This window comes from Penaeus japonicus, unplaced genomic scaffold, assembly GCF_977035675.1.
Source record: "Penaeus japonicus unplaced genomic scaffold, GWHDUDI00000001_assembly GWHDUDI00000024, whole genome shotgun sequence".
Classification (NCBI taxonomy): domain Eukaryota; kingdom Metazoa; phylum Arthropoda; class Malacostraca; order Decapoda; family Penaeidae; genus Penaeus; species Penaeus japonicus.
In genome coordinates this window covers 39,050,500-39,065,625 of record NW_028234426.1, presented here as the reverse complement: position 1 = coordinate 39,065,625, position 15,126 = coordinate 39,050,500, and the positions used below count along the sequence as shown (strand labels likewise).

The window sequence follows — 15,126 nt, the reverse complement described above, 5'->3', positions numbered from 1 at the left end:
CGTCCTCCAGCAAAACCATATTTCAAACACCATTTCATATCTTATTAGTCACCTTGCAACTTGTTTAAGATCTACAGTTATTAAAAAAAAGAGAGAGAAAGAGAGATAATTAAGAATACGTAATTTAGAGGCATATAACGTTTTGCCGCGAAGTGAATTGAGGTATTGACTATGATAACAGTGTGAGGTGCAGAGACAAGGTAAAGAGAAAGAAAAGAAAAATAGCAAAATTAAAATGTTTTCGCTCTAATTTACCAAATATCGCTCGTGGGTTCATTCATCGCTAACAGGAAGCGCAACTGACAGACGAAGATTAAAAGAATTGACCTAAAATCTTGGTTTGGTTGATATTACTTTTTCGTTTCATGGCACGATGTACATGTAATGTGATATAGACAAGGATTCATGCAGTGAATGTCAATAAATATGCACGCTGAACAAATGCAACAAAATGCGATGAATGTAGTTATCAATAAATGATAACAAATGCGATGAATGCAGTATCCAGTGTGTAGACTTAAATCTGGAAGGCGTGTGGCCCGATAAGTCTGGGAATCACTGGCCAACTAGTAAATCGACTAAAGCTAGTGTTCGTAGATGAATTCGATAATATTTAGATTACAACATGTGCCTCCTTAGCTCAGTGGTAGAGCACTGGTCTCGTAAACCAGGGGTCGTGAGTTCAAACCTCACAGGGGGCAAAAGGGGTTCAAGCAACCACAAGTATTTAGTCGACGTCTGTCAACCACAGCCACATCTGTGCAGCAGATACAGCTGTTCGACCAGTAACCATAAGTGTCGGTCAATAACAGTCGTCTATTTATTATAAGAATTTATCCAGACGATTTTTCTAGCATTCAAACGCAAAGTGTGGAACTTATGAATGGAGTACAAAGGTTAAACGTCAATGCAAATTGTTTATCAAAGCTTTAATCAGTACCACACACAGTCGAAACATATTTTACAGTTACGAAATTTTATATTATGATTCGATATCATCATTAGCTTAATATTCTCTTTGTTATTGTCTCGGACACACATATCTCGTATTTGATCGATCGCTTGAAGGCCGGGGTTCTATGGCCTAAAATCGCCGAACGGAAAGGAAACAGAAGAAGAGGACTGACAAAGTGAAATGGAGATATGAAGATAGGAAGAGAATGGAGAGGGAAAAAAATAAGGAAGATGGGGAGGAGTAGGAAGAATATAAAGATAAATCTTATTAAAAAAGAGGGACATGAGAAAAACATGAACGAAAAAACAAAATAGCTGGAGAGAAGGGAAAATGAAAGGGTGCACAAGGAGGAGAAATAAGATGTAGGAGGAAAATATTTAAACAAGTGTTAAAAAGTCAATAATCGGGCAGTAGGTCTCTCTCTCCTCTTTCTCTCTTTCACTCACTGTTTTGTATCTTTTATCGTTAATATCACTCTTATTACTATCGTCGTTATTATCACTACTATAAATGACTTTAATTGATTAACTGCTATCAAATTTTATTTTTCCTTGATTCCTATTACGCTTTGCATCGAAACGCCACCATTTAATGTTCCTTTCTCTTGCGCTTGATTTCGTGTTTGCACCAATTCGGTTTTGCTGATGTTCGTGTTCGCGAAATTGCAAACACTGCAATGGTTATATTGGCCGCCGGTCACTGTATACGATCAACATACGCCGCACCGGGTACCCACGGACTATCGGAGGTCGTCGTGCCCTTAATCACCGATGCGACCTGACAGCTGTTGCACTCATAGAAACCACAGCATCTTTCTGGCGTTATCCCCTGAGGAAGCAATATGGAAAAATGGCCTTTGGCATATTTGTGTCTTCCGCTATCCCCTTCGTTGTTTTATTTATTGGTCATTTAAACACGTCCCATATAATATAACAAGCGTAAATATACAAACACACACACACACACATATATATAGATAGATATATAGTTTTTTTTTTGATAACCAGAAGTCGTGAGACCAAAACTCACAGGGTGTTTAGTGAGCACATATTTCAACTAAAAATAAGGGTATCAATTGCATAGGTGTGCAACGAATTTAGAAACAAGGATCCAGATGAAATGAAACACGTGAAGAGACGTTTTAATTTTGCTATTTTTCCTTTCTTTCTCTTTACCTTGTCTCTGCACCTCACACTGTTATCATAGTCAATACCTCAATTCACTTCGCGGCAAAACGTTATATGCCTCTAAATTACGTATTCTTAATTCTCTCTCTCTCTCTTTTTTTCTTTCTTTTTTTTATTTTTATTTTTTTTATAACTGTACATCTTAAACAAGTTGCAAGGTGACCAATAAGATATGAAATGGTGTTTGTAATATGGCTTTGCTGGAGGACGTTATATCTTTGACATCAAACACAATCAGCATTTCCATAAATTTTACGTGTTACTTGCAAATTGCAAGGGTGTATGCTTAGCCATGGGATCATTAATATTGGCCTCAGTATAAGTTCAGAAAAGTTACAGTCACAAAATCGCAAAATATTTAAATTGCAGAAGTAAACACAGACGAGTGCATGACAAAAACCTTTTTTCTCTCTTCGTCAACCGAACGTCTCATGACAGGTCGCTCAGAGTCATGGTCAGCGGTTTCCAAACAATGATGCGTGAGTTTATAGCTAGAGGTGTACGAGAAAAAAGTCTAATGGCGGAATTTATAATTATGTCAATAGTATTCCAGGCATATTATCTAATCTGACATTCCAGTGGAAATGACTGCCGTTTTAGTAGCAATTTACGTATTGATATTTGCACGTACATCCACCTTGCAGTTTATGATTTCGCTCTAATTTACCAAATATCGCTCGTGGGTTCATTCATCGCTAAAAGGGAACGCAACTTACAGACGAAGATTAAAAGCATTGACCTAAAATCTTGGTTTGGTTGATATTCCTTTTTCGTTTCGTGACACGATGTACATGTAATGTGATATAGTCATGGATTCATGCAGTAAATGTCAATAAATAGACACGCTGGGCAAACGCAATAGAATGTGATGAATACAGTTATCAACAAATAATAAATGCGATAAATGCAGTATCCAGTGTGTAGACTTAAATCTGGAAGGAGGCGTGTGGCCCGATAAGTCTGGGAATCACTGGCCAACTAGTAAATCGACTAATGCTAGTGTTCGTAGATGAATTCGATAATATTTAGGTAACAACATGTGCCTCCTTAGCTCAGTGGTAGAGCACTGGTCTCGTAAACCAGGGGTCGTGAGTTCAAACCTCACAGGGGGCAAAAGGGGTTCAAGCAACCACAAGTATTTAGTCGACGTCTGTCAACCACAGCCACATCTGTGCAGGAGATACAACTGTTCGACCAGTATCTATAAGTGCTGATCAATTACAGTCGTCTATTTATTATAAGAATTTATCCAGACGATTTTTCTAGCATTCAAACGCAAAGTGTGGAACTTATGAATGGAGTACAAAGGTTAAATGTCAATGTAAATTGTTTATCAAAGATTTAATCAGTCCCGCAAACAGTTAAAACATATTTTCCAGTTACGAAGTTTTGTATTATGCTTCGATATCATCATTAGCCTACTTTTCTCTTTGTTATTGTCTCGGACACACATATCTCGTATTTGATCTGCGCTTGAAGGCCGGGGTTCTATGGCCTAAAAACGCTGAACGGAGAGGAAACAGAAGAGGACTGACAAAGCGAAATGGAGATATGAAGATAGGAAGAGAATGGAGAGAGAAAAATAAGGAAGATGGGGAGGAGTAGGAAGAATATAAAGATAAATCTTATTAAAAAAAGAGGGACATGAGAAAAACATGAACGAAAAATAAACATAGCTGGAGGGAAGGGAAAATGAAAGGGTGCACGAGGAGGAGAAATAAGATGTAGGAGGAAAATATTTAAACAAGTGTTAAGTCAATAATCGGGCAGTAGGTCTCTACTCTTTCTCTTTCTCTTTTTCACTCACTGTTTTGTATCTTTTATCGTTAATATCACTCTTTTTACTATCGTCGTTATTGTTACTATTATAAATTACTTTATTTGATTAACTGGTATCACATTTTCTTTCCCCTTGATTCCTATTACGCTTTGCATCGAAACGCCACCATTTAATGTTCCTTTCTCTTGCGGTTGATTTCGTCTTTGCACCAATTCGGTTTTGCTAATGTTCATGTTCGCGAAATTGCAAACACTGCAATGGTTTTATTGGCCGCCGGTCACTGTATGCGATCAACATACGCCGCACCGGGTACCCACGGACGATCCAAGGTCGTCGTGCCCTTAATCACCGATGCGACCTGACAGCTGTTGCACTCATAGAAACCACAGCATCTTTCGTGCATTATCCCCTGAGGAAGCAATATGGAAAAATGGCCTTTGGCATATTTGTGTCTTCCGCTATCCCCTTCGTTGTTCTGTTTATGGGTTATTTAAACACGTCCCATGTAATATAACAAGCGTAAATACACAAACACACACACATATATATAGATAGATATATAGTTTTTTTTTGATAACCAGATGTCGTGAGACCAAAACTCACAGGGTGTTTAGTGAACACATATTTCAACTAAAAAGACCAACCTAAAAATAAGGATATCAATTGCATAGGTGTGCAACGAATTTAGAAACAAGGAACCAGACGAAATGAAACACGTGAAGAGACGTTTTTATTTTGCTATTTTTCTTTTCTTTCTCTATACCTTGTCTCTGCACCTCACACTATTATCTTAGTCAATACCTCAATTCACTTCGCGGCAAAACGTTATATGCCTCTAAATTACGTATTCTTAATTCTCTCTTTCTTTTTCTTTTTTTCTTTTTTTTAATAACTGTACATCTTAAACAAGTTGCAAGGTGACTAATAAGATATGAAATGGTGTTTGAAATATGGTTTTGCTGGAGGATGTTATATCCTTGACATCAAATACAATCAGCATTTCCATACATTTTACGTGTTACTTGCAAATTGCAAGGGTGTATGCTTAGCCATGGGATCATTAATATTGACCTCAGTATAAGTTCAGAAATGTTACAGTCACAAAATCGCAAAATATCTAAATTGCAGAAGTAAACACAGACGAGTGCATGACAAAAACTTTTTTCTCTCTTCGTCAACCGAGCGTCTCATGACAGGTCGCTCAGAGTCATGGTCAGCGGTTTCCAAACAATGATTCGTGAGTTTATAGCTAGAGGTGTACGAGAAAAAAAAGTCTAATGGAGGAATTTATAATTATGTCAATAGTATTCCAAGCATATTATTTAATCTGACATATCAGTGGAAATGACTGCCGTTGAAGTAGCAATTTACGTATTGCTATTTGCACGTACATCCACCTTGCAGTTTATGATTTCGCTCTAATTTACCAAATATCGCTCGTGGGTTCATTCATCGCTAAAAGGGAACGCAACTTACAGACGAAGATTAAAAGCATTGACCTAAAATCTTGGTTTGGTTGATATTCCTTTTTCGTTTCGTGACACGATGTACATGTAATGTGATATAGACAAGGATTCATGCAGTAAATGTCAATAAATATGCACGCTGAACAAATGCAACAAAATGCGATGAATACAGTTATCAATAAATAATAACAAGTTCGATGAATGCACTTATCAATAAATAATAACAAATGCGATGAATGCAGTTATCAATAAATAATAACAAGTTCGATGAATGCACTTATCAATAAATAATAACAAATGCGATGAATGCAGTTATCAATAAATAATAACAAGTGCGATGAATGCACTTATCAATAAATAATAACAAATGCGATGAATGCAGTATCCAGTGTGTAGACTTAAATCTGGAAGGCGTGTGGCCCGATAAGTCTGGGAATCACTGGCCAACTAGTAAATCGACTAATGCTAGTGTTCGTAGATGAATTCGATAATATTTAGATAATAACATGTGCCTCCTTAGCTCAGTGGTAGAGCACTGGTCTCGTAAACCAGGGGTCGTGAGTTCAAACCTCACAGGGGGCAAAAGGGCTTCAAGCAACCACTAGTATTTAGTCGACGTCTGTCAACCACAGCCACATCTGTGCAGCAGACACAGCTGTTCGACCAGTAACCATAAGTGTCGGTCAATAACAGTCGTTTATTCATTATAAGATTTATCCAGACGATTTTTTCTAGCACCCATCATCACGACAAACGCAAAGTGTGGAACATATAAATGGAGTATAAAGGTTAAACGTCAATGCAAATTGTTTATCAAAGCTTTAATCAGTACCACACACAGTTGAAACATATTTTACAGTTACGAAGTTTTGTATTATGCTTCGATATCATCATTAGCTTAAAATTCTCTGTTATTATCTCGGACACACATATCTCGTATTTGATATGCCGCTTGAAGGCCGGGGTTCTATGGCCTAAAAACGCTGAACGGAGAGGAAACAGAAGAGGACTGACAAAGCGAAATGGAGATATGAAGATAGGAAGAGAATGGAGAGAGAAAAATAAGGAAGATGGGGAGGAGTAGGAAGAATATAAAGATAAATCTTATTAAAAAAAGAGGGACATGAGAAAAACATGAACGAAAAATAAACATAGCTGGAGAGAAGGGAAAATGAAAGGGTGCACAAGGAGGAGAAATAAGATGTAGGAGGAAAATATTGAAACAAGTGTTAAGTCAATAATCGTCAGTAGATCTCTACTCTTTCTCTCTCTCTCTTTCTCTCTTTCACTCACTGTTTTGTATCTTGTATCGTTAATATCACTCTTATTACTATCGTCGTTATTATCACTACTATAAATGACTTTAATTGATTAACTGGTATCACATTTTCTTTCCCCTTGATTCCTATTACGCCATGCATCGAAACGCCACCATTTAATGTTCCTTTCTCTTGCGGTTGATTTCGTCTTTGCACCAATTCGGTTTTGCTGATGTTCGTGTTCGCGAAATTGCAAATACTGCAATGGTTATATTAGCTGCCGGTCACTGTATACGATCAACATACGCCGCACCGGGTACCCACGGACGATCCAAGGTCGTCGTGCCCTTAATCACCGATGCGACCTGACAGCTGTTGCACTCATAGAAACCACAGCATCTTTCTGGCGTTATCCCCTGAGGAAGCAATATGGAAAAATGGCCTTTGGCATATTTGTGTCTTCCGCTATCCCCTTCGTTGTTCTGTTTATGGGTTATTTAAACACGTCCCATATAATATAACAAGCGTAAATGTACAAACACACACACACACATATATATAGATAGATATATAGTTGTTGTTTTTTTTGATAACCAGAAGTCGTGAGACCAAAACTCACAGGGTGTTTAGTGAACACATATTTCAACTAAAAAGACCAACCTAAAAATAAGGGGATCAATTGCATAGGTGTGCAACGAATTTAGAAACAATGATTCAGACGAAATGAAACACGTGAAGAGACGTTTTAATTTTGCTATTTTTCCTTTTCTTTCTCTATACCTTGTCACTGCACCTCACACTATTATCATAGTCAATACCTCAATTCACTTCGCGGCAAAACGTTATATGCCTCTAAATTACGTATTGTTAATTCTCTCTCTCTCTTTTTTTTCTTTTTTTTAATAACTGTACATCTTAAACAAGTTGCAAGGTGACTAATAAGATATGAAATGGTGTTTGAAATATGGCTTTGCTGGAGGACGTTATATCCTTGACATCAAACACAATCAGCATTTCCATACATTTTACGTGTTTCTTGCAAATTGCAAGGGCGTATGCTTAGCCCTGGGATCATTAATATTGGCCTCAGTATGTTTAAGTTCAGAAAAGTTACAGTCACAAAGATCGCGTAATATTTGAATTGCAGAAGTAGACAGACGAGTGCATGACAAAAACCTTTTTTCTCTCTTCGTCAACCGAACGTCTCATGACAGGTCGCTCAGAGTCATGGTCAGCGGTTTCCAAACAATGATTCGTGAGCTTATAGCTAGAGGTGTACGAGAAAAAAGTCTAATGGCGGAATTTATAATGAAGTCAATAGTATTCCAAGCATATTATTTGATCTGACATTCCAGTGGAAATGACTGGCTCTGAAGTAGCAATTTACGTATTGCTATTTGCACGTACATCCACCTTGCAGTTTATGATTTCGCTCTAATTTACCAAATATCGCTCGTGGGTTCATTCATCGCTAAAAGGGAACGCAACTGACAGACGATGATTAAAAGAATTGACCTAAAATCTTGGTTTGGTTGATATTAGTTTTTCGTTTCGTGGCACGATGTACATGTAATGTGATATAGACAAGGATTCATGCAGTGAATGTCAATAAATAGACACGCAGGGCAAACGCAATAAAAAGCGATGAATGCACTTATCAATAAATAATAACAAATGCGATGAATGCAGTATCCAGTGTGTAGACTTAAATCTGGAAGGCGTGTGGCCCGATAAGTCTGGGAATCACTGGCCAACTAGTAAATCGACTAATGCTAGTGTTCGTAGATGAATTCGATAATATTTCGTTTATAACATGTGCCTCCTTAGCTCAGTGGTAGAGCACTGGTCTCGTAAACCAGGGGTCGTGAGTTCAAACCTCACAGGGGGCAAAAGGGGTTCAAGCAACCACAAGTATTTAGTCGACGTCTGTCAACCACAGCCACATCTGTGCGGCAGATACAGCTGTTCCACCAGTATCTATGTGTCGGCCAATAACAGTCGTCTATTTTTATAAGATTTATCCAGACGATTTTTTTTTATAGCACCCATCATCACGACAAACGCAAAGTGTGAAACATGAATGGAGTACAAATGTTAAACGTCGATGCAAATTGTTTATCAAAGATTTAATCAGTGCAGAGACTAGGGAAAAGGAATGAAACCAAAAATAGCAAAATTAAAACGTCTCTTCACGTGTTTCATTTCGTCTGGAATCTGGTTTCTAAATTCGTTGCACACCTATTCAAGCTATCCCCTTATTTTTAGCTTAGCCATTTTAAATTAAAATGTGTGTTCACTTAGCACTTGTGCATCCAGTGAGTTTTGTTCTCACGATTTCTGGTTATCAAAAAAAAAAAAAAAAAAAAAAAAAAAAAAAAAAAAAAAATATATATATATGTATATATACATATGTATATATATACATATATATACACATGTATATATACATATGTATATGTACATATATATATGTACATATATATATATATATATATGTATATATATATATATAAACTAAGGGAAAAGCAGGAAGACACAATTATGCCGAAGGCCTTTTTTCTATATTGCTTCCTCAGGGGATAATGCACAAAAGACACTGCGGTTTATATGAGTGCAACAGCTGTCAGGTCGCATCGGTGATTAAGGGCACGACGACCTTGGATAGTCCGTGGGTACCCGCTAAAAGTGCGTGATTTCTTCTTCATATAACTTTCAGTGAGTGAATGAGAGAGAGAGAGAGACAGAGAGGAGAGAGAGACCAACTGCCCAATTTTTGTCTTTTTAACACTTGTTTAAACAAAATATTTTCCCCCTACATCTCTTTTCTCCTCCTCGTGCACCCCTTCATTTTCCCTTCTCTCTAGCTATTTTTATTTTTCGTTCTTATTTTTCTCATGACCCTTTTTTTAAAATGATTTTCTTTCTACATTCTTCTTCTTACTCCTCCCAATCTTCCTTATTTTCCCTCTCCATTCTCTTCTATCTTTTTATCTCCATTTCATTTTGCCATTCTTCTGTTTCCTTTCCATTCAGCGTTTTTAGGCCATAGAACCCCGGCCTTCAAGCGACAGATCAAATACGAGATATGTGTGTCCGAGACAATAGCAAAGAGAATAGTAAGCTAATGATATCGAGGCATAATACAAAACTCCGTAACTGTAAAATCTGTTTTAACTGTGTGTGGTACTGATTAGATCTTTGATAAATAATTTACATTGACGTTTAACCTTTATACTCCATTCATATGTTCCACACTTTGCGTTTGTCGTGATGATGGGTGCTAGAAAAAAATCGTTTGGATAAATCTTATAATAAATAAACGACTGTTATTGACCAACAATTATGGTTACTGGTCGAACAGCTGTGTCTGCTGCACAGATGTGGCTATGGTTGACAGACGTCGACTAAATACTTATGGTTGCTTGAACCCCTTTTGCCCCCTGTGAGGTTTGAACTCACGACCCCTGGTTTACGAGACCAGTGCTCTACCACTGAGCTAAGGAGGCACATGTTATTACAACTGAAATATGAAATTCATCTACGAACACTAGCATTAGCCGATTTACTAGTTGACCAGTGATTCCCAGACTTATCTGGCCACACGCCTTCCAGATTTAAGTCTACACACTGGATACTGCATTTATCGCATTTTGTTGCATTTGTTCAGCGTGCAAATTATTGACATTCACTGCATGAATCCCTGACTATATCATATACATGTACATCGTGCCACGAAACGAAAAAGTAATATCAACCAAACCAAGATTTTAGGTCAATTCTTTTAAATCTTCGTCTGTCAGTTTGCGCTCCCTTTTAGCGATGAATGAACCCACGAGCGATATTTGGTAAATTTAGAGCGAAATCATAACCTACAAGGTGGATGTACGTGCAAATACCAATGAGTATATTGCTACTTCAAATGCAGTCATTTCCACTGAAATGTCAGATAATGTTAGATAATATGCTTGGAATTCTATTAATCAATAAATTCTGCCATTAGACTTTTTTTTCTCGTACACCTCTAGCTATAAGCTCCCGCATCATTGTTTGCCAACCCCCGACCAGGACTCTGAGCGCCCTGTCACGAGACGTTCGGTTCACGAAAAGAGAAAAAAGGTTTTTGTCATGCACTCGTCTGTGTTTACTTCTGCAATTTAAATATCACACGATCTTTGTGACTGTAACTTTTCTGAACTTAAACATACTGAGGCCAATATTAATGATCCCCGGCTAAGCATACGCCCTTGCAATTTGCAAGTAACACCTAAGTTTTATTGGATATTTGCTGATTGTGTTTGATGTCAAGAATATAACGTCCTCCAGCAAAAAGGGAAAGAAGTCATATTTCAAACACCATTTCATATATTCTTATTAGTCACCTTGTAACTTGTTTAAGATCAAAAAGGTTTTTGTATTTAAGAGAATTATGAATATGTATTTAGAGGCATATAACGTTATGTGGAGAAGTGAGCTGAGTATCGACTATGAAATAAAGAGTGAGGTGCAGAGACTAGGGAAAAGGAAAGAAACCAAAAATAGCAAAATTAAAACGTCTCTTCACGTGTTTCATTTCGTCTGGAATCTGGTTTCTAAATTTGTTGCACACCTATTCAAGCGATCCCCTTATTTTTAGCTTAGCCTTTTTAAATTAAAATGTGTGTTCACTTAGCACTTGTGCACCCTGTGAGTTTTGTTCTCACGAGTTCTGGTTATCAAAAAAAAAAAAAAAAAAAAAAATTATATATATAAAAAATATACATAATATATATATATACATATGTATATGTACATATATATATGTACATATATATATATATATATATGTATATATATATATATAAACTAAGGGAAAAGCGGGAAGACACAATTATACCGAAGGCCTTTTTTTATATTGCTTCCTCAGGGGATAATGCACAAAAGACACTGCGGTTTATATGAGTGCAACAGCTGTCATGTCGCATCGGTGATTAAGGGCACGACGACCTTGGATAGTCCGTGGGTACCCGCTAAAAGTGCGTGATTTCTTCTTCATATAACTTTCAGTGAGTGAATGAGAGAGAGAGAGACAGAGAGGAGAGAGAGACCAACTGCCCAATTTTTGTCTTTTTAACACTTGTTTAAACAAAATATTTTCCCCCTACATCTCTTTTCTCCTCCTCGTGCACCCCTTCCTTTTCCCTTCTCCTCTCTAGCTATCTTTATTTTTCGTTCTTATTTTTCTCATGACCCTTTTTTTTTAATGATTTTCTTTCTATATTCTTCTTCTTACTCCTCCCAATCTTCCTTATTTTCCCTCTCCATTCTCTTCTATCTTTTTATCCCCATTTCATTTTGCCAGTCTTCTGTTTCCTTTCCGTTCAGCGTTTTTAGGCCATAGAACCCCGGCCTTCAAGCGACAGATCAAATACGAGATATGTGTGTCCGAGACAATAGTAAAGAGAATAGTAAGCAAATGATGATATCGAAGCAGAATACAAAACTTCGTAACTGTAAAATATGTTTTAACTGTTTGTGGTACTGATTAGATCTTTGATAAATAATTTACATTGACGTTTAACCTTTGTACTCCATTTATATGTTCCACACTTTGCGTTTGTCGTGATGATGGGTGCTAGAAAAAATCGTTTGGATAAATCTTATAATAAATAGACGACTGTTATTGACCTGCAATTATAGACACTGGTCGAACAGCTGTATTTGCGGCCCAGATGTGGCTATGGTTGACAGACGTCGACTAAATACTTGTGGTTGCTTGAACCCCTTTTGCCCCCTGTGAGGTTTGAACTCACGACCCCTGGTTTACGAGACCAGTGCTCTACCACTGAGCTAAGGAGGCACATGTTGTTATCTAAATATTATCGAATTCATCTACGAACACTAGCATTAGTCGATTTACTAGTTGGCCAGTGATTCCCAGACTTATCGGGCCACACGCCTTCCAGATTTAAGTCTACACACTGGATACTGCATTTATCGCATTTTGTTGCATTTGTTCAGCGTGCAAATTTATTGACATTCACTGCATGAATCCCTGACTATATCATATTACATGTACATCGTGCCACGAAACGAAAAAGTAATATCAACCAAACCAAGATTTTAGGTCAATTCTTTTAATCTTCGTCTGTCAGTTGCGCTCCCTTTTAGCGATGAATGAACCCACGAGCGATATTTGGTAAATTAGAGCGAAATCATAAACTACAAGGTGGATGTACGTGCAAATATCAATAAGTATATTGCTACTTCAAATGCAGTCATTTCCACTGAAATGTCAGATAATGTTAGATAATATGCTTGGAATTCTATTAATCATAAATTCTGCCATTAGACTTTTTTTCTCGTACACCTCTAGCTATAAGCTCACGCATCATTGTTTGGAAACCGCTGACCATGACTCTGAGCGACCTGTCATGAGACGTTCGGTTGACGAAAAGAGAAAAAAGGTTTTTGTCATGCACTCGTCTGTGTTTACTTCTGCAATTTAAATATCACACGATCTTTGTGACTGTAACTTTTCTGAACTTAAACATACTGAGGCCAATATTAATGATCCCAGGGCTAAGCATACGCCCTTGCAATTTGCAAGTAACACCTAAGTTTTATTGGATATTTGCTGATTGTGTTTGATGTCAAGAATATAACGTCCTCCAGCAAAGTCATATTTCAAACACCATTTCATATATTCTTATTAGTCACCTTGTAACTTGTTTAAGATCAAAAATGTATTTAAGAGAATTAAGAATATGTAATTTAGAGGCATATAACGTTATGTGGAGAAGTGAGCTGAGGTATCGACTATGAGAATAAAGTGTGAGGTGCAGAGACTAGGGAAAAGGAAAGAAACCAAAAATAGCAAAATTGAAACGTCTCTTCGCGTGTTTCATTTCGTCTGGATCCTTGTTTCTAAATTCGTTGCACACCTATGCAATTGATCCCCTTATTCTTAGGTTAGCCTTTTTAAATCAAAATGTGTGTTCACTAAACACTTGTGCACCCTGCGAGTTTTGGTCTCACGACTTCTGGTTATCAAAAAAAGAAAAAAAGAAAAAAAAATTATATACATAAATACACACATACATACATACATACATATATATATATATATATATATATATATATATATATATATATATATATATATATATATAAACTAAGGGAAAAGCAGGAAGACACAATTATACCGAAGGCCTTTTTTCTATATTGCTTCCTCAGGGGATAATGCACAAAAGACACTGCGGTTTATATGAGTGCAACAGCTTTCATGTCGCATCGATGATTAAGGGCACGACGACCTTGGATAGTCCGTGGGTACCCGCTAAAAGTGCGTGATTTCTTCTTTATATAACTTTCAGTGAGTGAATGAGAGAGAGAGAGACAGGGAGGAGAGAGAGATCTACTGCCCGATTTTTGACTTTTTAACACTTAGATATTTTCCCCCTACATCTCTTTTCTCCTCCTCGTGCACCCCTTCCTTTTCCCTTCTCTCTAGCTATTTTTATTTTTCGTTCTTATTTTTCTCATGACCCTTTTTTATTTGATTTTCTTTCTATATTCCTACTCCTCCCCATCTTCCTTATTTTTCCCTCTCCATTCTCTTCCTATCTTATCTCCACTACACTTTGTCAGTCCTCTTCTTCTGTTTCCTTTCCATTCAGCGTTTTTAGGCCATAGAACCCCGGCCTTCAAGCGACAGATCAAGTAGGAGATATGTGTGTCCGAGACAATAGCAAAGAGAATAGTAAGCTAATGATATCGAGGCATAATACAAAACTCCGTAACTGTAAAATCTGTTTTAACTGTTTGTGGTACTGATTAGATCTTTGATAAATAATTTACATTGACGTTTAACCTTTATACTCCATTTATATGTTCCACACTTTGCGTTTGTCGTAATGATGGGTGCTAGAAAAAATCATATGGATAAATCTTATCAAAAATAGACGACTGTTATTGACCAGCACTTACAGACGCTGGTCGAACAGTTGTGTCTGCTGCACAGATGCGGCTGTGGTTGACAGACGTCGACTAAATACTTATGGTTGCTTGAACCCCTTTTGCCCCCTGTGAGGTTTGAACTCACGACCCCTGGTTTACGAGACCAGTGCTCTACCACTGAGCTAAGGAGGCACATGTTATAAACGAAATATTATCGAATTCATCTACGAACACTAGCATTAGTCGATTTACTAGTTGGCCAGTAATTCCCAGACTTATCGGGCCACACGCCTTCCAGATTTAAGTCTATACACTGGATACTGCATTCATCGCATTTGTTATTATTTATTGATAACTACATTCATCGCATTTTGTTGCATTTGTTCAGCGTGCAAATTTATTGACATTCACTGCATGAATCCCTGAATATATCACATTACATGTACATCGTGCCACGAACCGAAAAAGTAATATCAACCAAACCAAGATTTTAGGTCAATTCTTTTAATCATCGTCTGTCAGTTGCGCTCCCTTTTGGCGATGG

The 15,126-nt window shown here is 37.3% G+C and overlaps 7 non-coding genes across 7 annotated transcripts; 4 read left to right on the top strand and 3 right to left on the bottom strand.

Annotated features, from left to right (window-relative positions):
• Window positions 1-629: 629 nt before the first annotated feature.
• TRNAT-CGU (transfer RNA threonine (anticodon CGU)) lies at window positions 630-701 on the top strand. Its single transcript has one exon. It is a non-coding gene; the product is annotated as a tRNA-Thr (tRNA).
• Window positions 702-3,183: 2,482 nt separating this feature from the next.
• TRNAT-CGU (transfer RNA threonine (anticodon CGU)) lies at window positions 3,184-3,255 on the top strand. Its single transcript has one exon. It is a non-coding gene; the product is annotated as a tRNA-Thr (tRNA).
• A 2,643-nt stretch (window positions 3,256-5,898) lies between these two features.
• TRNAT-CGU (transfer RNA threonine (anticodon CGU)) lies at window positions 5,899-5,970 on the top strand. Its single transcript has one exon. It is a non-coding gene; the product is annotated as a tRNA-Thr (tRNA).
• A 2,494-nt stretch (window positions 5,971-8,464) lies between these two features.
• On the top strand, window positions 8,465-8,536 carry TRNAT-CGU (transfer RNA threonine (anticodon CGU)). Its single transcript has one exon. It is a non-coding gene; the product is annotated as a tRNA-Thr (tRNA).
• A 1,545-nt stretch (window positions 8,537-10,081) lies between these two features.
• On the bottom strand, window positions 10,082-10,153 carry TRNAT-CGU (transfer RNA threonine (anticodon CGU)). The gene has a single exon. It is a non-coding gene; the product is annotated as a tRNA-Thr (tRNA).
• Window positions 10,154-12,411: 2,258 nt separating this feature from the next.
• TRNAT-CGU (transfer RNA threonine (anticodon CGU)) lies at window positions 12,412-12,483 on the bottom strand. The gene has a single exon. It is a non-coding gene; the product is annotated as a tRNA-Thr (tRNA).
• A 2,219-nt stretch (window positions 12,484-14,702) lies between these two features.
• TRNAT-CGU (transfer RNA threonine (anticodon CGU)) lies at window positions 14,703-14,774 on the bottom strand. Its single transcript has one exon. It is a non-coding gene; the product is annotated as a tRNA-Thr (tRNA).
• Window positions 14,775-15,126: the final 352 nt, after the last annotated feature.